This window comes from Vicugna pacos, chromosome 2, assembly GCF_048564905.1.
Source record: "Vicugna pacos chromosome 2, VicPac4, whole genome shotgun sequence".
NCBI lineage: Eukaryota > Metazoa > Chordata > Mammalia > Artiodactyla > Camelidae > Vicugna > Vicugna pacos.
In genome coordinates this window covers 78,785,267-78,812,075 of record NC_132988.1, presented here as the reverse complement: position 1 = coordinate 78,812,075, position 26,809 = coordinate 78,785,267, and the positions used below count along the sequence as shown (strand labels likewise).

Sequence of the window (26,809 nt, the reverse complement as noted above, 5' to 3'; positions counted from 1 at the left end):
CACAATACCAATAAGTACAACTGTGTGCCCATTAAACAATATATATCTACACACATACCCCTTCTTCTGAACCATTTGAGGGTAAATCACATACATCACCACTCTTTGCCCCTGGCTACTTCCGTGTATACTCCCTAACATTAGGGGCATTACCTTACATAACCACAGTATAGCTCAAGTTCAGTGAGTTCACATCGCTACCATACTTTCATCACCTCCCACTGAGACTTCATTTTTGGTAGTGGACCCATTCATGCCCTTTGTAGCATTTCCCCCTCCACACAGAATGAAGTCTGGAGACAGGTATTATGCTTAGTGGTCACTCTCTCTAGCCTCCTTAAGCTGGATTGTTTCCACAGCCTTTCTTTGTCTTTTATGATTTTGACTATCTCAAAGAATATACTCTCCCCCTTTAAAAGAGCAGAACATTCATCATTTTGTCTTTTTCTCATGTTTCCTTGTGGTTGCACTCAGATGACACATTCTTGACTGGAATCCTACAGACGTGACATGTTCCTCTGAGGGTCTTACATCTGGAGGCACATGATGACCAGCTATTCGCCACTGGTGGTGTCCACAGAAATAACAATAAGCGATCAATAAAGGAAATAGAAAACAGTTTTATTTGAGCCAAACTGAGGACAATAGCCTGGGAGACAGCCTCTCAGATAATTTCAAGGAACTGCTCCAGATAAGCATGGTTTTCAGCACAGTTTTATACCTTGTCAGAGCAAAGAACACCAAACAAGTCAGGGATATATTCCTTCAAGGATTCAGAAGAACAGAAAACAGAAAACCAGGTCAGCATGTACACAGCAAGTCCCTGTGGCCTTGGTACCTAGGATCCGAGTATCATCACCGAAGGCACACGAGCACTGGCATCCCAGGAAGGGAGGCATTTCATCTTTACTTTTAACAAAGACATTCTTTACTTCTGGTAAACACGCCCTTTTCTTTAATGATTAAAGCAGATGTACAATGTATGTTTGATAGGCCATAAACAAGCGGTTGTAGTCAGCATAAAATTCAAGTTAACTCGTGCATAAGCCAGAGTGATTTCCCCATACCTCAGTATGTGAACATTTCTTCCATTAGTGATGCACAGTTGACTCCCAGATCAAGGTGTTATCTTTCTTCTCCACAGAATAATTACTATTTTACTTTTCCTTTCTTGCAGCTCATAAACTGTAGGTGAGAAGATACATGAAAATACCCTGTTCCTCCTCAAAAGTTCTCTTTAGATTTGGAATCTATTGATATTTCTTGCCTGATTCAATCTTACTGTGATAGTGGCAAAATGATCATTTTTAACTCCTGTACTCCTTCCACATTTACCAGTCTGAGCTCCACATTCTCCTGTCAGCCAGAGCCCTCCCTTTTTACCTGTCTGTCTGCCTATCTATCTATCTAACATTAGTATGAACTCGTGAATTCTTAATTCTTCAGTGGTTTAAAATGAATCATTTTGGTGCTCAAATTGTCCCAGAAGTCTCAAGCTAGCACCTGTGACATGTTCCTATCCTATCTTTTTTTTTTTTTTAAATTTGGAGGACTTCCTTACTTTCTGACATAAGCTGTTTCTGGATTATCTTCTATCTGTCCTGGCCCAGCCCTGGAAATAATTACTACTACTTCTTAACTAGGTGAAGCTATAGACTCAGGTGAAAATGCAGAAAGTGGGTATTAAAACTCTGGGGCAGAAAGACTTTGGGCCTCCCTGTAACATAAGCAAAATAGAATGGATAAATAATGCAATAATCTGGTGAGCCAGTTTGCTATTATGAGGAAAACCAGATTAGGCAATAAGTTATCCAGTGCCTGTGTCTACAGAATACAGTAGTGACTTAGCATATGGTCGCAGGAGTCAGCTGAATTCAAAGTTCAGCTGTCATGAGCTAGCTGTATGTTCTTTGGCCACAGACTTGTTTCTTCACCTGTAAGATGAGAATAGTAATGTTATTAACAGCATAAAGTGATACCAGGATTGCATTAAATAACCTGTGTAAGTGCTGAGCAGGATACATAGCACAAAGTGAATCCTCAGCAAATCAGTTGTTACTGTCAAAATTATATTTGCTGGATTGTTATTTTTCATTTTTACTGTTTCAAGTTGAATAAAAAAAAGTAACATTATTCTTTTCTAGTTGAAAACCATTCTTCATTTTATAAGTCTTTTGAGTGTATTTGGAACTGAAACAATCATTTAGTGGCATAACTTCTGTTTTATGTATGGTAGAAAGAAAATTTCTAGAAACTATATAACCAAGATTAAAACAGCCCTAAAGGGTGTTCAGAAAATAATAGTGGAACTGTTCGCTAGGGGGAGCTATTGTAACAGATTATGTTGTGTCCCTTTAAAAAGTATTTTTTTGTAGTTTATTGATAATCTTTGCTGTAAAGTGAAAATTGATAAGTATTATGCTGTACTTTTATGCAGACTATAAATAATGTTTTAAAAGATAAACATTGTAGAGTGTAGATATTTACTAAGCTTCGAAAACTTCATGAGGATGCCATTCCATCTTGGCCAAAAGGATTTCATACAAATTCTAAGAGCTAAATAACCAGGAGGGCTATATAGTTAAATGAGGCTCACATTAAATAGTGGAACAAAATCAAACCATTAAAAACAGTTGCCAACATTCTCTAAAATGACTGTAGAAAGTAAAATAAAGACAAACGACAATTTAAAAGTGGTTTTCCTGCCAGGAGTGAGGAGAGACCTTTCACAGAAAAGAAGTGGTTTTGAATCAGAGCTAATTGGACAATTTGGGACAAAGGGCAAAGGGTCTGTCTGGTAGTCAGGTGAGCCAGCTTTCCTGCTGTCTGACCACAGGCAAGTCATTCAGCCTCAGGGGCCTTACCGCTAACGGTAGGGGGCTGGAGCTCCAAGTCCCTTTGGGTCCTCACACTCTATAATGGTAACAGTAAAAAGGAGAAAGTCAGTGTAATTATGCTTAAGGTAGTTATTTGCTTACATTTTAATGCCTTATGTGTTATAGTCATTATAGTCATGTGGCCTTAATTTTGCTCCGGTCAAATTTCCCCTAATACCAGAATCAGTCATAATTTATATATGCAAAAATTACTGACATGCAGTTATTACTACTGTTTTTATTTTGGTTTGGTTGTTTCTGGAAAGTAAGAGAATACTAGAGTCCAAGGACTGGACTGAGCTGCAGGAGGCCTAAGCTGGCTATGTTGGTGTGGTTGGAAGAACAGGCGGGGTATAGTGCCCAGCACAAAGCCAAGTCAACCAATAGGAGAAATACATATTTTGTAATTAGATTTTCAACCGAAAACGTTCATATCCATCGTGAATGTATGTATAATTGGCAGACCCAAATCATATTCCCACTTTTAATTTTGTCTGCAGAAATGCTTTTCGTATTCGGAAGAGTCCTTAGATCTTAGAGCATTATATTTAAAAATACACTGTTCCTATTTCAGTCAAAACTGATTTTATACTATGTACCATAACACTAAAGAGATACTGGTAATTTGCAAAACTATCTTTAAAATATCCATTTGTTTCTTTCAAAAATGATGTGTCCATTTGCAGACCTTGTTGGGATCTTGATTCAAATTATATGGCATGAGACATCTGAGGGACATCTGAGGAAATATGAACCCTGAAGAATATTTGATGACATTAAGAAACTACTCTAATTTTTAGATGTGAAAATGATACTATAATTATACAGGTTTTTTTTTTTTAAAGGGTCCTTCTCCTCTTTCAGACATACATTGAAATAATTATAGATGTAATGGTATGATGTCTGGGATTTGCTTGAAAACAGTCCAGTGATTGGGGAGGGAGAGATGAGTGAGGGTATGGATGAAACAAGCTTAGCCATGAGCTGGTAATTTTGAAGCTGGGTCCTGAGTATATGGGGGGAGGGTCATTATCTATTCTCTCTACTTTTGCATATTATGAACTTTTTCATGGTAAAAAGTTAGAAACAAATCACACGCCAAAAACTCCCAAACCCAACTGTCATTATTTAATAACTTTGAACTTAGTGTGGACCTAAGAAGACATCTTTTACAAGGGAAATTTGCAGTTCCAAGTCTTTTTCTTGATGATTGGGTCTGAATGTGTTAATCAATGCTGCCCTGTCTTAGCCCCTAACATAAGGAAAATGCTGAAGTGTGATTTTTAAATCATAAAAATGTGCCCATAGTAATAGCTCCATCTTTTGCATAATATTTAAATCAATTCATTGATTTCCAGTTGCCTGATACTCTTATTTTAGTAACAAAATAAACGATACATGGTTCAGTAAAGTTGACTCCATTTGGGTTCATTTGTGCGCAAAGTCTGAAGCCAATTAAGATCTGCTTCTTGGCTGCGTGTTGGGGGACAGGGCATCGGTCTCTTGGCAAGGCTTGGTTTTTTCTGTCTTTACTGTACAGTTGCTAACCATGTTCTTGGAAAGAGAAATCCCACTCATGCCCTGCCTTGGCTCTTTGTATATTTGCATATAAAGAGATACGTATACAATGAGTGTCTGTAAATGTCTTATAAATGTCTCTATTAAAAAGCCCAAAACATTCCCAGAAAATGAAACTTCTCAACTCCATATTCTCCTTTCTCTGTATTTTTCTGTTTCCCTTTACAGCAAAACTCCTCAAAGGTCTACACTTGCTGTCTCCAAGTTTCTCTCCTCTAAGTCTTTCTTGAATTCACCTCATTTGGGCTTTTTTGACACCACCAACACCCCATTCTTGTCAAAATCATTAATTGACTTTCCTTTTGCTAAACCCAGTTCTGAGTCCCCATCTGACTTGACCTATTAGCAGCATTTGACGCGGTTGACCACTCCGTGCTCCCAGACACACCTGTTCACCTCAGATCACAACAATCTGCAGGTTTCCCTCACATCACTGCTCACCCCTTCTCAGTCTTTCTTGCTAGTTCTTCAGATTCTTGACTTTAAAGGCTCTGGCCTCAGTCCTTGAAATCCTTCTATTCATGCTCATATTCTTGATAATATTATTCAATCTCAACTTAGCTCTAAGTGTCGTATGAACAAAGATGCTCCTAAATTTATATACAGCCCAGCCCTCTCCCCATGAATTTTAGACTCTCAAATTTGACCACCTCCTTGACATCTGGGATGTAAAAAGTCATCTCATAATTTACGTGTTCAAAGCATGCAAATCTTCCTAACCGCATGGAACCTGGTTCACCTCATCTAAGTGAAAGGCCACTCCATTCCAGTTCTTCAGGCCAAACCCTTAAAGTCATTCTCTCTTCCCTTATAACTCACATTCAGTCCTTCTGCAAATCCTGTTGTTTCTACCATCAAAGTATATCTAAGCTCTGTCTACCTCTCACCATCTCCATGGTTGCCACTGGTCTCTGCATGTATTATTCCAAAGCCTCCTGCCTGGTCTTTCTTTGTTCATCTTTGGGGCTTAGTAGTCTAATCACTAAACAGTGGCCTGTATGGTTCTTTTAGCACTTGTATCTGGTCATGCGGTCCTCTGCTCAAAGCCCTTCTGTGCGGACATGGAAGCCAGGGATCTCGCCCATTTCCTCCCCATCCCTGTGTCTCTTGCTCATCTCCCACTCTCCCCGTTTTACTCTCCCAAGTACCCTGACTTCCTTGCTGTCCTCTGAACACACCAGGCCTCACACATTCGTGTTGTTGTCTTCTCTGCCTTGAACCATCTTCTCCATGATAACTGTGTCAGACATTGCTTGAAAAACATCATAGTATGAAGCCTTGCCCTGACTACACTCTATATTGCACCCTCCACTCGATCATCAGTGCCTTGCACTCCTACCCCTTCCCTTCTTTTTCTCTACAGCTCACATCACCCTTTGACATAGTGTTGTCTTTCCTTGTTACCTACCACCCATTGCCCATTGGAACATAAACTCTAGGTAGGCAGGGAGTTTTGTATGTTTTCTTCACTGCTACATCCCCACTGCCTAATTCAGAGCATGACACTTAGTGGATACTGAAATAGTTATTGAATTAATAATTGATTGCCTGAGTCAGTCCCTGAACATTTCAAAGCCTACTTGTATAAATATCACATTGCTAGATATTAATAAATAAAATAGAAGGAGGTATAGAATAGAACAGAAGAATAAGTAGAACAAAGGAAGGAACAGAATGTCTACATACGAAAAGGTCACAGGAGTGCCAGTTTGTTTAGAAGAAGAGTAAGGTAAATCTAACTTTAAGTCTGCATTTTTATAGCAAAAGCTATGATTTCACTTTGGTTGTATTTGGGTTGGATTGAGGGTGGGGATGATGAAGATAGAAGGGAGAAATAAGGTAGCTTTATAAAGTTCCTTCTTGGTGCTGTCATTTGTATGAGACAGTTTAGTTTACCAAGAGCCCTTTCACGTGCAGCATCATTGTTGCTTTCGAGCCTCACAACAACCTTCCTGGATAGACATTCCTATACCCACATGGTAGATGAGGAATCTGGGGCTGTGAGACATTAAGGCACTGTCCCAGGGCTCTGCAGCTACTTGGTGACGGAGACAATAAGAAAGGAGCTCAGTATTCACTACAGGGAACATGGAATTAAGCTCTACCTCCTGATTTGTGAGAATGCATTACCACAAATACCTTAGGGTCTTAGTAAAATCACTTAGGGTTTACATATCTGACACTAACAAAGCCTAATGAAAACAAAAAATCCTGCTAAAATAATATCTGTACTACAGCTCGATAGTTTCACTCTGCTGATCCATTATGTTACTATGATGTGGAGACAGCCATAGAATTTTCAGTCCTATAGTTGCAAGGGCACTTGAGACATCATTTAGTTTACCCTGGACATTGTTTTCAGACTGACCTGCAATAACAAGAGTAACAATGAGGAGTACCAAGCACCCTCCATCACCCAGAGCACACAGGGGCCGTCAAAGAAGAATGCCAAACGAATCTGCATTTGGAGGCCTCGCAAGTGAGAGGAAAGTCCACATTCTTCCTTGGCGACCTGTTTTGGTGTTTACCAATGCTCACCGTGGTTGGTCTTCTACTTAACGGATGGGAAACATGGAGGAACCGAGCAGATTCCCTGGCACACCACTGAGCACTTTATACAAAGCAAATCTCCGTCCGTGGTTGGTGGGCCTGACACTTGCACACCTGGTCACCATTTACAAGTAGGGCTTCTATTTAGGGAGATGCCTGTTCCACAGACGTTCAGTCAAGGCTTAACCTCCAAAGGAAGTTGGAAGGAGGCAGGGCAGCAGGGGGGCTTCTTCCTGCTCCTCATGTTCAGGGGACACAGGAGGTAACTCAGGTACCGCCCCCTTTATATGCCTTTTTACTGTACCTTGTGGGTGGAAATGTTCTATTTTACACCTTCGCTGATCTGATCAAGTGCTCTTCCTTCAGCTGGTAAACTTGCCTCCCGGCAGTATGACCAACTCAGGGATCCTCACAAAACGTCATTATCATTATAAAGGCCAGCTAGGCGTGGGGGTGGGCCAGCTCTCCAGGAAGCAGCGCACCCATTGAGAGATCACATGTTCCTCCGTCCCACTGTCTCTCTGGAAGAACTGTTACTTCAGCGCAGCATCCCTTAGACATCTGCCTCTCAGGACTCCTCCACATTCTTAAAAATGATTGAGGACCTCAAAAAGCCTTTATGTAGGGGAGTTATAGTTATCAAAATATATCATATTAGATATTGAACTAAAAAAATTTTAACATATTAATTCTTTTAAAGGTAACAATAAGAAACCTATTATCTGTTAATGTGGATGGCATATTTTTATTAAAAAAAACATGTTTTTTAAAAAAATTAGAGAAGAATGGCACCATTCTACATTTTTTTGTAAATTGCTTTAAAGCCTGGCTTTATAGAAGACAGCTAGGTTTTCATATCTGCTTCTGCATTTGATTTGTGGTAATATATTGTTGTTTGGTTGGATTATATGAAGAAAATCTGAGTTTATACAGATACGTGATTGGAAAGGAGGAGTATTTTAATAGCCTTTTCAGATAATTGTGCATATTCATCTTTGATATTATATCAAAATTCAACAAATAGTAGTTTCTAAAAGATTAGTTGCGATTTGGAATCTGAAGTTGTACTCTGTAACATGAAATCCATCTGTCATAGACTTTGTTTATTTATATGGAGGTACTGAGGATTGAACCCAGGACCTTGTGCATGCTAAGCATGCGCTCTACCACTGAGCTCTACCCTCTGGCCCCATCTGTCATAGACTTAGAATGGCTCTTCGACCCATGCATAATTTTGAACATTGAACATTAGTCATTTGGAAAATATTCGTCCACTAAGTTATGCAGATCTTCCAAATGTTGACATAATCATTTAAAAAGATATTTAAAAAAATTACATTTGTTAATATCACACCTGTTGTAGGCAGAATAATGGTCCCCTGAAGATGTCCATGTCATAATCCCCAGGGTGGGTATGTTAGGTTAAGGGGAAGTAAGGTGGCAGATGAAATGAAGTTTGCACATCAGCTGAGCTTAACACAGGGAAATCAGCCGAGGTTATCCAGAGAGGTGCAGTGCAATCACAAGGGTCTTTAAAAGTGGGAAGCTGGAAGAAAGGTCATAGGGAAAAGATGTCATGGCCCAAGCAGAAGTCAGAGAGATGCTACGTTGTTGGTTTTGAAAATGGTGGAAGAGGCCAAGAGCCAAAGAATAGGGGAGCCTCTAGAAGCTAGAAAACACACGGAAACCAATTCTCCCCTAGAGCCTTCAGACAGCCCTGCTGACATCTTGATTTTAGCCTAGAGAGACCTGTGTTAAAATTCTAGCCAATTATAACTATAGTAACTATTTTTTAAAAAGTGTTGTTTTAAGCCACTAAGTTTGTGGTAACTTCTTCTGAAAAGAAATCATTTTCCTGACCACCAATGTCAACAGAAGAGATTTCAAATGCTGGGAAGTGGTCAAGCTAATAGCGGCAAATACAACTTTTCTAAAGTTTTGTTTGAAATCTTACATTTTATCTCTGGTGACAAATACTGCCCATTGTTTTCCTTGTAATGAGCAGCTTCCCTCGTGTATATTTGAGAAAATGCCTGCCAAACACCCAAGTCTGTTTGTCAGTTGCTCTTTCAAGTAAAAATGGTTCTCTTTGAGAACTACTGCTCTACTATGATTTGTAACAGAACTATTATTTGTTAAATAAAATATTATTTGTTAAAAAAAAAAGGTGCCCTTCAATAGTTTGGAAAATATTGAAATGCTTCTTACTTTTTAAGCTTTCTTACCTCCTATCTTTAGGTAGTTTTTCGGTTTTAAAGTCACATTCCAAAAATACCTGGGAGGGACTCCCTAGTCTCCAGAAAGGAAATCTTTTCCAGTATTAAAAATATTTTGCAGTGAATTTGAAAAATAAATCTTGTGGTTGAAAAATGAAGTCATAACTTTTGAAAGAACTGGCCCTGCCATCCTAAGTGAAGAATAAATTCTCTTAAGACCAAATGTATTTGCTTATTCACCAAGTATTTACTAAGTATACCAGGCACTACACTTTGCACAGAGAGGGATGAGAAGCCTAAGGCATTGTCCCTACCTTTACATTCTAACGAGGAAGACCAGAGAGCTGACACCATCAGTGACCAAAGGATAATACTATGTGAGATGAGCACAGGGTGCCATGGAAACACACGAAACGGCAGCCAACCTGCCGGGGAGGACGTGAGGTGGGGGCTCTGGGAGGCTTCCGGGCGTTTGGGGCAGGAGCTGGGCTTGAGAAGGTGAGGAAGGAGTGCGAAGTGGGTTTCAGTTTTAGGGAGCAGCGCGTGTAAGAGGCTGGTGGTGAGGGAGCTGAGTGTATTTGGAAACCGTGTGTAGAGAGCTGGGAACCTGAAGCTGAGTATGAGGGCAGGGCGGGGTTGGTTGGCCTGGTCCTAGCTGGCCTCAGAGAGACAGGCAGGAGCCAGTGCAAGAGTACACGACCTTGTCTTCCTTGTAAGGAGGTGCACTTTGTACTGAAGGCTTTAGGGCACTCTCAAGTTTCTGGAAGGGAGGTCATCCAGTGCTGGGCCTGATTGCCCCACGTCCTCTCATAGCCCTTCCCTGGCACTGCCCTGTCTGGTCCCTGGAGGCTGCATTTCCCAGACCTGGTGTCTGCTGGCTTCTAGCTGGGTTTAGCCAAGGGAGGTACTGGTGGGAAATTGGATGATGGTGGGAAGGCAGACGTCAGGGTGTTTCTCCCTGACTCTTTCCACCTCCAGTAGCATCGCCAGCTGCAGCTCTGCCTTCCCTGTGGCCTCTTCTCTGCACAGGCTGGATGTAGTTCCCACTTCTGCTGGGTGATCCCAGGCTCTGGGCCCCAGGAAGGCCCCTACTCCCCTTTGTCCCTCCCCACTTCAGAGGCAGTGGCTCTTTCTCCTGCTGTTGCTAATCTCTGGGTTGCTTCTCCATCCTTTCTTTGATGTCTAAGCTCTTTCATCACCTGCATAATCAATTTTTAGTAGGAAATTGCATCTGCTTTTCAGAGTTGCTTGTTTCCTGGCTGGATCCTGACCTGTACAAAAATGGTATAACTAAGTGACATTTGGGAAAGATCATTCAAACTGCAGGGGAAAATGAATTGCGTGGAGGGAGGTGGAAGCAGGGAGACCAACTGAGGGTGACGCAGTGACCTAGGTTGAGAGGTTGAGTGTAGGCAGTGGCCAGAATCTAAAACAAAAAGGGGTTAATTTGGGAGATATTAAAAAGGTGGAAACCACAATAGTTGTACCTGATGGCTGTGGCAGTTGGGGAGTTACAGTGATATCCATGTTCCTAGCTTGGGCAAGTGAGTGGATGGTGAGGCCATCCCCTGGGGTGGGAAATATTGAAGAGAGTAGGAAGATGATGGTTCCACTTTGGACATCTGGAGTTTGAGGAGTCGGTGAAATCAGTTATTGGACAGGTGAGTTAAGGCTCAAGTAAGAGACCTGGGCTAGAGGAGTCTCTGAGAGAATAGAACAAAATTTCCCCAGTGTCTGTACCACAAAAGGAGAAGGAGGCTAGAGAGAAGGGGAGGACAGAAATAGATGGGAAGAGAAGCTACTGGGGGACAACAAAATTGTCAGCAGCCTACTTTTAGATTTACAAGGATCCACAGTGCTTTCCTGGCCTGTTGATTCAGAGTTTCTACTTCCCTCAAAAGGAGACTGGTTAGAAGAGATTTTGGGAAAAACTGGTTTGAACAAAGGGAAGGTAGTTGCAAAGAGGCTAACTCAGGCATGTCAACTCGGGATCTAATACTTGAGGCTGCTACTTTATCACATTTTCTATATTAAAGGAGAAGTTCAGTATATATTGTCAAAACTCAGTTTCCTAAGTGCTAATAAATATGGGCCAGCCTTTAATGACTACTGAGCAGAGTGTTAGATGTTTTGAGAAGGAAGGGATTGCTCTGTCAGGATCAGAAAATGACCTGTAAAGACGAGGCTAGCCCAGGCCTTTCCAACAGGCTGGGGTTCAGCCAGCAGACAAGAAGGGGCAGACAATCCCCGTTGCAGGAGAGGTCGGCAAAAAGGCAAAGAAACAAGGCTGTATCTGTTCAAGGGACTGGAGAAAATAATCTGGAAGAAAGCACAGAGTCTACAGGAGACAGCCGAGACAAGGATGATAGCCCCAGAATACAAGTGTCCTATTAGAAATCTGTCATGATGAGGAGGAATTTGATTTCTCTATACGATTCCAAAGGATGGCAGCCGAGCTGTGGAACAGAGGTACAGGAATCATATTTTAGCTCTGCCAGAGATACCCTGGGACAGCATGCCCCGCCTTGGGAGACAGTGAGTTCTCCATCACCGCAGGTGGTCAAGATGGACAGAAGATGCTGGACAGGGCTGTGGGACCAGATTCACTTTTCCCAAACTGCTCTTGAAGGCCCATTAATGGGTCATGAAACCAGTTTAGTGGGTTGTATCAATGTGCTGGGGTCACCACAGAACAAAGCACCGAAGACTGCATGGCTTAAGCAACAGACATGTGTTGTCTCACAGTTCTGGAGGTAGAAGCCCCAGATCTGGTGTTGGCAGGGCTGGGTCCTTCCGAGGGCCGTGAGGGAAGACTGTTCCAGTCCTTTCTCCTTGGCCCATCTTCTCCCTGTGTCTCTTCAGAGCATCTTCCCTCTGTGCATGTCTGTGGGTCCAAATTCCCCCTTTTTATAAGGACACCGTTCCAGTCAGGTTAGATGAGGGCTCATCCTAATGACCCCGTTTTAACTTGATTACCTCTGTTAACACACCATCTCCAAATATGATCCCCCTCTGAGGTGTAGGGGTTGGGATTTCAACACATGAAGTTGGGTGGGGGCAGTGGACACACTTAAACCCATAACATGTGTTTTCATCAGAAGTTAAAAAGAATGAAATAGGATAGGATAGGATAGGATAGAAAACAGTAGAAGATGTCATCTCTGTGCGTCTGTGTGTGAGTCCTGGGTTGCAATGTAAAATGTCACAGGTAAAATTTCTAAAGCTGAGAATTCGAGCTTTAGATTGAGGGGACATTCAAAGGAGGATTTCAGAGTGGTTTCCCCTCCCACTCAGACATGGGAAAGATGCATCTGAGTGACTCGGCCTCGCTCTCTGCTACCCAAAGGCCACAGCTCTGTGTGCACAGGGTGGGCCCCAGGGTTGTCCGTCTGGGCGGCTCATGTCTGCACGTCTGCGCAGCCCTGCCCATGCCTTCCCGAGCCACGCGGGTCTCTGTACTGCCTGCTTTCCTTTTCCTGTGTGCCGTGTACACTTGCCTTTATTAAATCTTATTCCGCTGGTGCAGGAATCTCCTTGTGCTTTTTCTTTTCATGATGCTTTAACTCTTACTTAAAATTCCATTTGTAAGACTAATTTATTATAAGCTTCACATTAAACTGTGTTACATGATATGAACTACATCATATCTTTGTTAAGGGAAAATACTAGTTATAGAAACATAGCTGTGTGCAGGCATACTATTTTTCAGTTGCGGCATTAGTTAGGGCTAAAAATATAAATCACATCACTCTCTTCTGGGCAACTCTAGCAAGTGCCCCAGGTGCAATTTCCAGAGATAGCACTCTACTTAGTGACAGAAGAGGTAGGACTGGTCTTGGCTGTGTGGATTTTCTGCCTGCATACTGCTTCACTTCACTCAGAATTTAATCATGGGGACTTGGCATCTGTAGTCATCTGGATGACTGTGTTTGGGGGTGAGGGGTGACTGTATTTTTTACATGTTTCAATCAACTGACAGGAAAATATGTCCTTTTGTATAACTGTAGTTTCTTCTAACTGCAGAAAGGAACATCCATTGGGAGGTGCTACGTTGCTGGTCAGGCCTCAGATGCAGGGTCAGGATGCAAAAGTCTGAGATGTAGATGGATAGCTCAGAGTAGGTTGCATCAGTCACACAGAATGGATAAATCTGTTCCTTTTTAGTTAAAAAAATTCTATGCATTGTGATCAGTGTAACGTGTAAACCCAGCACCTGCTCTCTGCAGGTGAGCTATTCAGGTCCTGGAAGAGGTAAATTATGCGACGTGTCAGTTAAGCATGGAGGTGCAGGCAGTGCCAGTCCGTCATAGTGCTGTTATTTTAGGTTTCATCTTCTTTCCTGTTAACTGAGTTTTGATTAGGAGTCAGAGAGGGTATTAGGAATTTCTGTCTTGATTCACCACTATGATAAGCTCTTTAGGAGGAACCAATAGGTATTTTTTCCCTGAGTTATAGGTTGAAATGTAACTCCTTTGTCAGCAATTCTGAATTAAGGCACAGCTTTACTTATTAAACCATACTGACATAATAAAAGAGAGAAGAAACAGGAACTGCATTCTACCTGGTGGAAGAGATGGTCATAGCCATAAGCAACTTACAAAATATCTCTTATAAGAAGTGCAGATAAAAATGATCACACTTACTGTGTTCTCCTTAGTTTCTGCAAAGCCTAGATATGGTCAGGCTGGCACGGAGAAGGTTGCCTTCCTCTCCGATGCCCACGTCTCCATCCTAGAAACATAGGAACTAAGTAGTGCACCAATAAGGAGAAGAATTCAAAGGCCAGCCCCTTTGCTTTCACGCATCAGTGACATTGCTTGCCATCTACAAATCACAGTCCAGGTTCCAGTAGGGGGTGGGTGATGCTGGAGGAACTGCCAGAGCAGAGCCATCCTTCCTGAAAAGTTCACGCAGCCCACTGGGTAGCTCCCCCAGTCTATGTAATCCTTTACTCACCTCTTCTTGATCTGTTCACATGTTTATTTTGGCATTTTTCTTGAATTATCTTTCTTCTCACATTGCCAACTCTTCCCTGAATCTTCCCATCAAATGGATATTTCCTGCTTACCTGGCAGAAGTTTCCTTATCCACTCTACTCTCCTGCCCTACACATCTAAATTTCTTTACATCTAGTCTTGCCTCCTACAAACCCAAAGAAAGGCTTACCTTTCCACCTATTTTCATCCTCTTGGACATTTCTTATTCAAACATCCCCTCCTTCTTTAGAATCTTCAGTCTCTTCTTCCTTGTGGCTTTCTACAAAAATGCATGAGAATATCCCGGTCTAGGGGAGAACATACAAACATACACTCAAAAGTGAAAAGGCTCAGATTAGCTGAGATGCTAGCTCACCTGCAGCTTTCTCTCTGACCAGAGGGTCTCTCCTCCATGAACTGCAGCCCTTCATTCTAGCTGACCAGGCCACTGGCATTAATAGTATTTTTATAAGTAACAACCAAGTTATAGGTAGGCTTCTAGAAGAGGGAGCTTTATGGCTTCTGTTATACCTCTCAGCACCTGGCTGATTTGAGATCAAGACTATATTCTATGTCCTTAAAGTCAAGCATTCTTTTGCAAAATACCTAATCCTTAAGGGAAAAGGGGTACAGTGCCTAGAGTTCCTGCTTAGAATTTTAATGATAAACTTTATCATAGTTTAGTGTATCACCAGCTCACATTTTTGTAATCTTACAAGAAAATGTCCATTTCCACATATCCATTAAATATCTGATTCATTTTCTTGGCCCAAGATAATGCCTTACAGCTACATCACCGGCAAACCAGAGTCTGCATTGGACAAATACAAGACTAAGTGTGATTAAGCTATTAAGTATTTTTAATTACCTTTTACTGGTCTTTGGATATAGTATGTTTTTGAGGATGCAGAAGCAGCACTGGCGTACCTTGATGTTACAGAGCTTTATAGAACAGGCACAGACGGCTTCTTCTTCATAATTGGCAGGGGTTCTGCTGTACAGAATCTTGCAACAACATCTCAATTTTCTCGCTCTAGTGAATGTCAGAATGAGCACATGTATAGCATGAGTTATGGAGAGAGTGAAAAAAATTAAAATCTTTATAGCATTTTTATGCTTTGTCTTCCTTTTTGGTAACCAGATCTTGATTAAGAGGTAGAATTAACACCCAGTAGGACATCAAAATTTCTTGACTTGAATCCTCTGTGTCTCTTTCCCTTGTCTCTAGACAGGAAATGATTTATGGACTTCATGATTCTGAAACAATAAAAAGTATCTGAAATGCATATTTGTTGTTTTCTACAAGCCAATTACATCTTGTTTACAATATGAAATACAAAGGAAACTTGGAAGGAAAAATAAGTAAGTTGGTGTCATTTTGTTTTCATATTGCCTTATTATGTTTTAATTTAATCTTCCTTGCATAGGGCGGTCATTCCCATGCCCTTCTCCACCCGTATCCATTTCTTTAGCTACTGGCCGTTTGTCACTTCCTCTCCTAGCAAATCTCCTTAGGTGAGGACAACAGTGACGCCTCCCACCCACAGAGAGTGTTTTGCTCTTTATGGAGGGCTTTTGCCTACACTCTTGGCACTTTTTCACAATCTCTCTCTTATTTTAAAATAGTTTTATTGAGATATGTTTCATATGCCGTAACATTCACCCACTTAAAAGTGTACAGTTCAGGGGTTTTTGATATATTCACAGAGTTGTGCAACCATCATCACAATCTAATTTTGGAACATTTCAATATTACCCCAAAGAGCCCCTTGTTACCACTAATAGTCATTCATGTTCCTATTCCCATCACCCTTGTCCCTTCCCCAGGGGACACTACTCTGTTTGCTGTCTCTATGGATTTATCTATTCTGCACATTTCACATAAATGGAATCATACAATGTGTGGGACTGATCTCTTTTTCAGTCTCTTTTGAGGCTGATCTCTTTACTTAGCAAAACGTTTTTAAGTTTCATCCAACTTGTAGCATGAATCTGTACTTCATTCCTTTTTAGTGCTGAATGATATTTCGTTATATAGATATATTATGCTTTATTTATCCATTCACTAGTTGATGGACATCTGGATCGTTTCAACTTTTTGGTTATTGTAAATAATGCCACTGTGAACATTAGTATAAAAGGTTTTGAATAGAAGTATGTTTTGCTCTATTTTTCTTAAGGATGAGGAAAATCAGACTGTGAGTGCTCGAACTTAGGCTTCTGATTCCTAATAAAGCACTTTTCCTACTCCCTGTATTCCAGAAATTTTAGAAATACAAGTTATTTTAAAAACTCTGGTATCACACATTGCTTCTATTTCTAGAGTTGATTTGCATCCAAAACGTAGGAATATGTTTTGAATTTTTTTCCAAAATATTTTAAACCTCTTTGTACCTGCCTATATATCCCTTCATAATCCAAGTTGCAGATAGGCAGGGATGCCATCCTTCTAGTAAGTCTTTGGGATCCATTGCCTGTAACAGGATCCTTTTTGAATAATAAATAATTGTGAAGGAATTCTGTTGAGAGTTCTTATGGAATGAACCACCCCTTGTTATGGGCCTTAGAATGCCAAGGAAATGACTGCTGGGCAGGACGATTTGGGCTGTAATAAATCAGCCTAATGTAAACTATGTCAAATTAAAACTGAGTGCCTAAATGGGCTGAGATCACAAGGGTGCTGCCTTCTCCAAGTGCAGAGACTGCAGACGGCTAGCAGGTAGCCACCTCCTGCAAAGGAGTCAGTCCTCTGGAAACCAAACCTTGGCAGCTGGTAAGATACTTTCCTTTGTGCCCTCCTTCAGAATGCTGGGCTTCTTCGCTGGCTTCCTACTTCTCCCCACCTAGTCTGGCTTGTATCTGCCTTTAGGTTGGCCTTTCTCACCTACCTGGCTGTTGGTCAGCTCTTAGGCTCATAGAATATACGAATAAAAAGGTGCCACAGAAATGACCTAAATCAGCACTCTCCGTCACCCATCAGTTAGCAGAAGACGAGAAAAATTAGGTCTGCCAAGGTGACATGACCAGATGACCTAAACCTATACGACTCTGGGACTCCTAATCCCAATCCAGGCCATCGCAATTCAAGAGGACTTGAGGACCATGGCTGATGATAAGACATGACATTTGTTCTTTCATGGTCTGGACAATTTCATTTGTCTTCGGCTTGGACTCCTGAGGTGGGATTCTCAAATGTGGCTTAGGGAACTCCGAATCTCTCTGTTCTTACCTTGGTAGGGGTTAGTATCCTATATCACTAATTTCAGTACATGGTCTCCATGTGTGTAGGTCTATCTTTCCCACGGGGCTGAGTGAGGGGCTTCTGGTTCCTTCGTTGGCCTGATCCTGTGCCATTTGCCTCCATTCTCGGTTTTGTTTTTTCCTACCTGACTGAGGCGTGGGCAGTCAAGTACTACAAAAATGGATCCAAGGAATTGTATATAAACTCTGATGCAAAGAATCCAAATATTTGGCACAATTAGAGGGAAATTTGAGAAAAGCTCATATTTTTAGGCAGAACCCACAGTGGAAACTATGAAGCAACATCTCTATTTCTCCCCTCTTTATCTGTGTAAAAGAGCAAAAATTAAGCATTAGTAAATGCTAAAATATATTTTCGTATCATCTACTCCCTTGCTAACATCTTACCCATTTCTCCTTGAGTCCTTGACTGCATGCTTTCTGTCTACTTATAATATTCTTTTCTAGAACCAGAATTTGCTTTCTCATTTTCTTTATGCAAATCTTGCTTTCATTTAAGACCCACTTTAAGTGGCCCACCTTTTTGTCACAAAGCTTTCTCTTCCAAGAGCCTCCTTTCAGTAACACTGCACAATTCTGAATTTCTGCAACATTTAGTTTATGCTTTGCAAACACAAGCTCTACTAAATACTGCCTAATTATCTATAAACATATATTGTACTGTACTTAGTTTCTCCAAGGACAAAGAAGCTCCTATGGGCAAGAGCTGTGATTTTATATCTGCAAAACTTCCATGATCTAACTAGCATAAAGATGAGAGTTACTAAATGCCAAATACTTTCATTTACCTAAATTGTGTTCTGGGGTTGAAGATTAATTGTGGTTGCATCCACTTTATGTAGGAGCACATATTTTCATTATCAGTCACACTGCAAGATCAGGACCAAAAAGAAAATGCATGTGAGGTAGTGTTGATTGGTGGATATTAGGCACTAGTTGTGTACCAGGTACTGCGCTGGGTACTAAGGATGCAAAGATAAATAAAGCATGGTCCTGCTCTCAAGAAGTAAGCCAATAGGTTCACTAGTGAAGTAGTAGGATCTCCTAGGCACAGAACAGCAAAAACCAAGATACAGAGAGAGAGCTGAGCAGCGTGTGTGTGTGTGCATGTGTGCGCACACATGTGTGTTTAAGACTGATAGCATCTCAGAGGAAAGAGTGGGCTGTATGGAGGCAACTGAAAGTTTAACAATAAATTGAACTACTCCCCAGTCCCCCGAAAAAAATTTAAAAATTAACAATAAATTGAAATAACCTACTAGTGGTACTTAATAGAACTTTCAGCAATAATGGGAAAGCTCTATATATGTGCTGTCCAATGTGGTAACCAGTAGCCACATATGGCTACCGAGCATTTGGAATGTGGCTGTGTGACTGAGGAACTATATTTTTATTTCATTTTAAATTAATTTAAATTTAGACAGCCACACATGGCTAGTGGCTACCATACTGCAAGGCTCAAGTCTAGACAGCCACACCAGATGCAATGGAGTTTTCTGGGTTATATGCAGAATTATACCATTTATTCCATCTATCTATATCTTCCAATGAGTCTAGGAGATGATAAAGATGTGCTGTGGTGAATGACTTTGACTTTTCATATCTCCTTTTGGCCCCTCAGTTTCTTCATTATTAAAATGACAGTAATAATGTCCTTCTCATGGGTTCTGAGGAAGATTAAATGAGATACTACATGTGAAAATGTTTTGCAAACTTGACATATGTGAAAACACCTTCCAAACTGTCTAAATTTCTAAAACAATGATTCTCAATGGGGACATTTGGCAAATCTGTGAGTGCTTTTCCCTTGTCAGATTGTTAGGGGCAATGCTGGCTGTTAATGCGCAGGGTCCAGGGAGGCTAGATGTCCTACAACGCCTGGGACATTTGTGCAAAAAGTAAAAATTTCAAGTCCCCCAATGGACATTTATGTAGATGAAAAACCTACTTATTACTATTGAGCACAGAATGTACTCTGTTTTATACACGAAGTATTTTTATACGGTTTTGATAAACAATTATCCAGGAAAGTAACTTCCATGTAAATTAAAGGAAAAACATACTTTCTTTCATTTAAGAGTTATTTACCATTTCTGAAAATCAGCACACAAATGTCAATGTCACTAATAGTATTTAATACTCTTGAGGGGAGGTTATAGCTCAAAGTGGTAGGGTGCATGCTTAGCATGCACGAGGTCCTGGGTTCAATCCCCAGTACCTCCTCTAAAAATAAATAAGTAAATAAGCCTTATTACAGCCCCCTGAAAGAAATTTTAAAAAAAATTAAAACTCTTTAATCAGCTTGTATTTGCAGTGTTTGCATTTATCATGAATATATATATATGTCTGATTTTCTTCAGTGTAGGTGGTTCCTATTCATTTACATATTGAATTACATGTTATATTATTATAAATTATTTTCCATTTATTTTTCCTTTATGTTATAGTTCAGGCTGCATATTGATTTTTTAGGAAATCATGTGTATAGCTAGATATGAATAGCATTTCAGGGTAGTAAAAGAGCCATTCTCAAATATTTGCTGTAAAAAGGTAATTCCAGTCTGAACAGGGTTGTGAACCACTGTTTTAAACCAATGTGGTCCTTGTTGTCCCTGTTTGCTGTAGTCTCTTAACCCTATCAAAGAACTTTCCATTTATGTGAAAAACACAAATCATCCCTCCTTATAGAACAGTAGTGCTCTCCTTCCCAAGGCAATATTTCTGTGGTGAAAGGGAGAAACAGCTGGTCACCCAACCTAGACAGTCTAAGAGGGGCACAGATCTCCCTTTAATATTCTGGCCAAATATAGACAGTGGATTCGTACTTTCCAGCAGCAATTCCTAGACTATGATAGAACATTTAAACAAAGCCTTACTAATAGCACAGGGAAAATAAAGCAAAAAAAGTGAGTATCATGAAACTAGATAAGCTACTTATACAATCTACTTGTCATCAATTTGGGGTTTCCTGTAGGATTTTCTTCTGCCTGGGATCAAGTTTGGCTTCCAAGCAGTTGTGCTTATATTTAACATCTACTTTAAAAGCACCTTGGACAGCTTGAAATCCAAACCAAAACAAGGGACACTCTGAGTGAGATACATATTTTCTCTTTTCTAATATATTTAAGACCTGCCTTCAAGTATCTGCTTCTTTCCCAAGGACCTGCTCTTCCATTGGTGATTAAGACCAAGAAGGTCTACTTCATTTGAGTAAACTTCACCTCTGTATACACAGGCCTACAACCACTGCAAGATTGCCTTTACAAGTCAACTCTAGGAAAGATAAAACACTAAGTCTAGAGAGTCACTTGTTAGCATGACAAAGTGCCAGCTTAAAATAGAGAGTAACTTACCCAAGATTACATCTAGGAGAGAGTAGAGCTTGAATCAGATAGGGTTGTTGAATCCAGGCTGATAAACAGTACATTCATTCTATCACTTCTGGCTGGTTGATAGCTGTGCCCTGTAGATTGTGAATAGCTTTAGTATCACTTCTATTTGAGTATTATTCCATAAAACCTAAAGTATACCAGGTAACTGGAGATTTTCTCTATGGCCAATGGGATAACCCACATCCTTGGCAATTTTGCAGGGTAAAATGGCCAGGATGACTGGTTTATTTTGAGGCTACCTGGTCCATTAAGAGCTTTTTAGAGCTATAATCTGGACCATCTGTGAAGCAAATCTATAAGTAACTACTCCGCTGTATTCAGGGAACAAAATTGTGAAGCTGAAGTCTGTGTATGCTAAAATTAAAAATTTTAAAGTTAAAAAGTAGCCTAAAACTGCTCTATTTACTTTTGAAATAAGGCCTAAAATTAAAAAAAAAATTTTAAAGTAACTAAAATTAAAATTACTCTGAAACTTAAAAGATTTGCCTTGTGTGTAAACCAAGGCCTAATATTATTTTTAGGAATTAAAATTTTATTTGAATAACTTAAAAAAGAATTCAACAAGCTCCATTATCCTTTTAAATGTTTTTCTTATCTAAGAAAATGTGAATTGTGTTTTTTTTTCTGTAATGGAATGTGTAAAATATTTACTTAATATTTACTTATCAATTTATAATATTCAGGTTGCTTCCCTATGCATTAAATTTTTTCTTTCAGTTATCAGAGATGCAGTTTAACATAGTGGTTAAAAGTATGGACTCTGAAGCTAAACTACCTGGGGTTTTAAATCTCAGCTTCTCCAATTAGTAGCTGTATAATCTTAAGCAAGTTACTTAACTTTTCTATGCTTTAATTTCATTGTCCTTATAATTTCATCATCCTCATTCAGAGATGCAGAATTGTTGTTCAATAAACTCAGAATGGTAAATACTCAGTGTTAGCTATTGTTAATGTTACTCTGTCATAACATTCTGAGAACTAGTGGTGAAGTGTCTGAGGATCTGAAGGGGTTAATAATAGGTGGGGAGAACCAGGGAAGGAACCTGGACGTTGGGGCACCTAGCCTCCCTGGAGGGCTATGTTCTGTGGAAGTAAGCTGCACCCAGGCCTTCTGACAGTGTGCAGGGGTCTTCACCCTTCACAGGAGACTAAGTCTGGGAGATTTCAGAACTTATCTGTACCTCCTTCAAAAGTGAATAAATCAGGTTATAAAAATAGGCTTAAGGATACACTATTATATAACCAATATGATCTCAACCAATAAAACAAAACACAGAAAAAAGACTGCAGAAAAGACAGCAAGCAAATATGGCAAAGTAACAGAAGCGTCTGTCCCCTGAAGGTGGGATTATGGGTGACTCTTTGTGTTTATAATTCTCTCTACTTTACAAATGTTCTGTATTAAGCATAGTATTGTTTTGATAACTGGGAAAGAAAAGTAAAAAACTAAAATAATTCCAATAAAAATTGACATCTGTTTTGTCCCAGTTGAGTCAAATGGAGTGCAACAAAGGGTAGGTGAGGAAGAAAGATTAAAATCTAAATGTTCATTGCAGAGGGCTTTCACTATCTGAATTAAAGCAAGAACTACCAGACCCACACACTTCATTTTATGAATTTGGCATTTCGGATGAAAATTGAGCAAATGTTAATCAGTGAGCACAGCAGTTGTGCAAAGGCAGATCGACCACCAAGAAAATAAATCTTTTACTTTTAACACAATCTGGCAGGCTTGTCTTTTCTAGACAGAATGAATTGCTAAGTTTTTTCCACAAGAGGGCGATAACTGCTCAGGGTTTCTTCAAAAGGGACTGACCGACCCAGGCACTGTAAGCAAAGCAGCAAAGCAAATAGAACAACGTTTTTCTTACCAAGGAATAAGGAGCTAGCTGCACACCTAAGGAGGCTGGAAGGGCCAATGCTGACACCCTCAGGCACACCCAAGTCAGAAACAACAGCTTTCTTGCTTGCTTCATTCATTCATTTTTCAGTTTTATTAGGTAAAATTATTACAGTTTGACTGCATTAGAAACAATAGCTTTTAGCAGGCAGAGAGAGAAACTAGTTCATAGGTTCATTTAAAATTACTTAAATTATGTTCAAATGGACATTATTTATACAGGTATAAATTTTTCATGGCTGTTCACATCAGATACTGTTTAATCTGGTGGTGAAACTGAACCAGCACTTTATTCTGCAAGGAAATTGTAGAAACTCACAGACATTCCTTCAAGCACACTATTCCACACCAGGATCCCAGTTTCCAGAACATGTCAAAGCAAGAGGGTTCCCTGGAAGTAAATGCATCTCTGCAGAAAATGCTTGGGGGCGTGGTGGTGGTGGGGATTATACGCCATACATGTGCTTTGCTGAAGTTCAAGACTAGTTTTCTCTCTAGCAGGTCATTGGTGTTTTCTTGCATTTACGCTCATTCCTAAATCATGTTTTGACGTTGCAGTGATACTGGGCTTCAGTATTCTCCATCTTCTTGGACCTTTCAGAACCCTGTCTTCAGAGTGTACGTGTATCCCAGAAGAGTTCAGTGCGTATTCTGCAGTTGTGTACAGGAGTGTTATTCTGCCACTTTGAAGATCGCTGAGGAGGATCCTGGCTTGAGGTTCGAGGTCTTTTTGGTATCCGACGAGGCTGTCTACACGGGTGGGTGGCTTCCGTCCAGTGTTTTGCGTTGGCCTCGGTTGCAGAGCAGGATCCCACAGTGCTCGTCTCCACCCAGCATTTGATGGCCCTTCTCTACCCCAATCCTTCCCAAGTAGTCTCGTTAATTCCTGGTCAGCAGAAGCGGCCAAGGGTCCAGTTCCCACCCCACCGCGTTTACAAGACACGCAAAGAGGTGCAGACAGCCATGCTCTCTCTCCTCCCCTGCTCTCCTCTGAGACTGGGTTGTTCCAAGACCGTGGACAGTCTTCTTTCTCCCTGACTTTCTACTTAGCCGCCGGCTCGACCCCTCGCTTAACAGGACCGTAAACCAAGCCCGCCTCCGGGTTCAGCCCAAAAAGGCCCCGCTTGTCCGCGGAAGTGGAGTTACTAAAGAAGTCATCCAGACAATTCAAGCAAACACATTTTCGAGTGGGTTTCGGTCTGAAACACATACAAAATCCCTTCATCCTGCCCCCCTCCTCTTGCAAGTATAGGATTGGCTTTCTGTGGCCACACTCGAGTATCCTATTTGACGTTAATATATCTGGGGAAGAATAGTTATCATTCATGCCCGACAGACTGCTGAATTTAAGTACACTTAGCTGAGATTTCATTTGCATTTCTCCTATGAATTACTCTGAATTCAGTGACTGCTCCTTCAATTTAAAACAGAAGTATCAAAATGCGGTAGGAGTTTCTGAGTCAAGGGTTAGACTGAGAGTAGGGTGATCAAGTGCGTGGCGCAGACCGAGTAACAGTAGGAGAAGGCTGAAAACAGTAACTTGAAAACTGGGGCCCTTATTCGTAGGCTTAAAGAAAATCTAGGGGTGGAGGAGGTGCGTTGTCTTCCTCACCCCTACCTAGCCCTTTTTGCAACCCCAAGATTTTGCCACACGGCTTTCATTTATTTTTCAATTAAAATGCAAATCATTCGCTTTCAACCACAGCCCCCATCTCTTTCTCTCCCTCTCTCTCTCTCTCTTTTTTCTCTCTCTCCCTCTACACACACACACACACACACACACACACACATATGTATTTGTGTGTATATGTATATACACAGACTGTTTAGAGATGCGTGGGGTGTGTCGCAACCACGTGTTACACGTTCCATTCCTACAGGTTGCTTAGAAATGCGGACTTTACTAGGTCGTAGACAGAATGGGTCCTGGGGGTTCCCGAGGGAAAGAAGTGAGGGAGAGAAGTCCTGACTCTCTAGGGCGTGTGTATGCGGTTTGTAAGATAGCCCGGACCAGAAACCCGCCTCCCTCATTTGCAACGGGATCTGCACATCCAGGACTCCGCTCTGAAGGTGGTTCTAGCTCGGCGGGGGCAGGGTAATCTCTCCCCGCGAGTGACAGGGGCAGCCCATCCCCTTCGAGGACGCCCCTCGCTCTCCCGGCTCCCAGCTGGAGACAGACGGAGCAGATCGATGACGGCCAGCACCATGCAGGAGGCACCGGCCTTCCTTCAGCTCCTGGTAGTGTGCATCTGGAATATATCCTGCCCCACGCGGGATTCAGGCACCCAGGGTTCACCCCCGGGAATCGAGGTACATAGACCCCAGAATTTTTAAAACTGTTACATTTAAGAACAATGCTGCTATTTTAATTCTGCAATGTGAATGATAAGTAAAAGCAAAAGCTAGAGACTTCTTATTCGAAGTCTTTGCAACTATTTGCCAATGTCAGTTAACCCGGAATTCGGTTGAGTTGAATCAGTCTCTCCTGGTGTCTGCCTGTTTGTCTGTCTCTCTGATTTTGCTCTGTCTCTCTCCCCTACCCACTCCATATCAGATACCAAATTTAAAATAGAAAAACGGTCAAGTCTTTCCCAGGTCATACACTGTTTACATGAAATAAAGTGGGGGGGGTCGCTTTTTGAAATTGGAATCTTTGGAGATGGCTGGCCTCCTTTCCTTTATATTCCTACCTAGTCCTTGAGAATGCGGTGTGAGGAATGCCAGGGATGTGAGGAAGTCGCTATTGGCCGACGCGCTGGGTCCAGGCAAAAGGTTGTGTGCCATCACCGGGTTGCAGTCCCCCGAGGAGAGAAAAAGTTTCGTTTTTAACGAATCGAGAAGCAGAGGGCCCCAAAACTCAGGCCAGGGCCGGGCTACACGCGCCACCCTCCTGCCCCAGTCTCCCGGCTGAAGTGCAGGGCGCTGGGTTTTAGACCCACAGATCAAAAGAGCATCCTCGAGGGGAAATTCAGTGGGCCCCCACATCAGCTCTCTTCTTGCCTTAATCAGCGTAATTCACATTGAGGAAGGGCTTCACCTTCCCCCAGGTCAGATTCTAAGTCTATGAAGAGGTGGGTTAAGCCCAGTCTCGAAATTAATGACAAAAGGTGGAGCAAGAAGGGGTCCAAATAAGAACGTTACTTTTATCTCAAAACTGAATAATAAAAGTGGTAAAAGAAACAGACAAAGAAACAAGAACTCCCGCAAACTCAGGCTCAAGTTGCTACTCTTAAAAGATCAGTGCTTTGGAAACAAAGATTATCAAAGCGGAATAAGTCCTCTTGCTTTTTGGCGCTTGGGCGCGTGAGTGCTTTGGCACTCATAGCTACTCTATCCATGGGTGGTGCCCCTCAAATTTTATTCTTGAGCTATTTACTTCTATTTCCTGCGAATTAAGTTTGGACTTAATGATCTTAACCAAGTTGCTCTAGTGACCACCCCTTAGTGGTGTGTTACTTTAACATCTTGGCATCTCAAAATTTGGCAAAGGTCTTCCTTCCCGCGAACACAGCTCAACTCTACCGAGAATTTAATGACCGCCAGGGATGGGAGAAATTGAAAGGGAATAAGGGAAACCACCTTTCAGTTCCTTAACCCTAGACATACTATCACCACAGCCAGAAACTGGGGCATCTCCATCTCCCTAAAAAACCCTGGACGGCAGGGGCCAGAGTTTCGGAGACCGTTTTCAAAAACTTACCTTTGAGTGAGAGTACCCAGATAGCTTTGTATCTAAAGACTCCACCTCAATTCTGGTGACTCTGCCCCAGTAAAATTCAAAACAATAATCACAGGGGGAGAATAATTTCTTTTTTTTTTAAAGTCACTTCTCACAGATCTAAATATCACACGAGAAATAAATGTTCCTAATTAGCTGGTTTAGTTCCCTAAGAATTGGATAAACCTATAAATGATAACATGGTGGGGGGAACTCAGGAATAAAAAGAAAGTGAAGGAGAAAGCAGAGAAGGAAAGCGGGAGATTGTAAAGATAGAAAAGAGCGATCCTTCGGTCTACAAAGGGATTAAGGACATCTATAAGGCTTAAGGAGCAACAAATT

General features: G+C 41.2%; 1 long non-coding RNA gene across 2 annotated transcripts; it reads right to left on the bottom strand.

Moving 5' to 3' along the window:
- Nucleotides 1-713: 713 nt before the first annotated feature.
- Nucleotides 714-15,209, bottom strand: LOC140700267 (uncharacterized). 2 transcript variants are annotated; one of them, XR_012078646.1, is made up of 5 exons: nucleotides 15,065-15,209; nucleotides 14,387-14,504; nucleotides 13,864-13,951; nucleotides 2,865-2,913; nucleotides 714-1,934 (listed from the first exon to the last, which is right to left on the bottom strand). It is a non-coding gene; the product is annotated as an uncharacterized lncRNA (long non-coding RNA). The 2 variants fall into 2 exon arrangements; XR_012078647.1 differs by lacking the exons at nucleotides 714-1,934; nucleotides 2,865-2,913 and adding an exon at nucleotides 8,370-8,550.
- Nucleotides 15,210-26,809: the final 11,600 nt, after the last annotated feature.